At 52.8% G+C, this 1,488-nt stretch overlaps 1 long non-coding RNA gene across 1 annotated transcript; it reads right to left on the bottom strand.

Annotated features, from left to right (window-relative positions):
• Nucleotides 1-567: 567 nt before the first annotated feature.
• LOC123392337 lies at nucleotides 568-1,127 on the bottom strand. Its single transcript, XR_006607049.1, has 2 exons — nucleotides 838-1,127; nucleotides 568-698 (listed from the first exon to the last, which is right to left on the bottom strand). It is a non-coding gene; the product is annotated as an uncharacterized LOC123392337 (long non-coding RNA).
• Between the last annotated feature and the right edge of the window lie 361 nt (nucleotides 1,128-1,488).

The following is a 1,488-nucleotide window of genomic DNA, read 5'->3' as shown; positions in this document are numbered from 1 at the left end:
ATGACCTGAGCTGAAGGCAGAGGCTTAACCCACTGAGCCACCCAGGCGCCCCACAAAATCTCTCTTAAGGCACTTATCTCAGATTATGTCATATTATAGTCAATCATACATTTATTTACTTAATCAACAAACTTCTACTGAGGACCTTCAAAGTGCCAGATTTTGTAGTAAGTGCTGAGTACAAAATAGTGCCCAAGACACCATCCCTGATTAGTTTGGGTGAGGGAGACAGGCAGGTCCACCAACTGTGATAAAACAATGTGATAAGGGCTCTGATAAGCGGATGAATGGATGGATGGATGGATGGATGGACGGACGGACGGACAGATGGATGGACGGATGGACGGACGGATGGACTGACAGATGGATGGACAGATGGATGGACGGACAGATGGATGGACGGATGGATGGTTGGATGGATGAGGGGAGAGAGGAGAGGGAAGACACAGAAGCTGAGAGGAAAGTAGGCACAGGATAAGGAATTGACATCCGTGGCTTAGCTTCACTAGATTTTAAGCTCCGCAGGGACAGAAACCTTGTTTCATTCAGCTTTGTCTTCCACATAAATAAGTGCTCCACAGGTGTTTATTGAATTAATATGAAACTGTCCCCTCGTTGTGGCCAGATGACGCTGGGTCTCCCATCCCGCCCGCTGGCAGATCAGGCATGTGGGCTCCACTCTTCCTTTCTTTCCATTCCTGAAACCAGAAAAGGCAGTTTGGTGAGCTCCCCACCGGCCTTCCTTTCCCCGGGGATATGTTTCCAGTGAGGGCCACAGGATCCCCCAGGCCACCCCCACTCAGCTCATTCGTCTGCCCTCAAGAGGATAACCCTCACCTGACCACAGCAAGGACACTCTGGTCAGCGCGGTGTGACCAGCCCCACCCTCTGCGGTCACATTTGCCCTCTGTGCCGAGATGACAACCCGGCTCAGTGTTTTGTTGGGTTCGTGACTCGAGTCTATTTGCAGAGTACTAGCACCCGGCTCAGCTGGCCAACAGGTCTGACGCTAAGCTTAGTTCTCTGGCCCCAGGCCCACAGGGCCACACCCGCCCGCACACCAGTGAGACCAGCTCAGGTTACATCGGTGTGTCTATGGTTACAAGAGAGGCCAAGGACTGGGCGGGCAGGAGGGCCTCACCCCAGTCCCCACGTAGCCTGGGTGCGTGAGGAACCCAGCAGGACTTTCTCTGAGGTCTCCTGGAGAATAGTTAGGATGTGCAGTGACCTTGGTTGTCATAGATACCAGAATCTTGGGGCAGCTTCATTTCCTTTTCCAGGATACACGGTTTGGGGCCTCATCAAGCCACATGGGGCTTGTCCGTACTTGCCCTGCACACCTAAGTCTAGCCTCTGTGCCAGTCCTAGCCTCTCCCTGTCTTGACCCCATGAGGTCTGGGAAAAGAGTTCAGATCAGAGCAACAGTCACAGCAACCTTTTGTCATCTGGGCCCGGCCCCAACTGCAGCATTACCATCCCCTAAGCAAA

Source organism: Mustela putorius, unplaced genomic scaffold (assembly GCF_011764305.1).
Source record: "Mustela putorius furo isolate JIRA1106 unplaced genomic scaffold, ASM1176430v1.1 tig00000508_pilon_pilon_pilon, whole genome shotgun sequence".
Taxonomy (NCBI): domain Eukaryota; kingdom Metazoa; phylum Chordata; class Mammalia; order Carnivora; family Mustelidae; genus Mustela; species Mustela putorius.
Note: the sequence above shows the minus strand (reverse complement) of the source record. Positions and strands in the feature narration are given on the sequence as shown.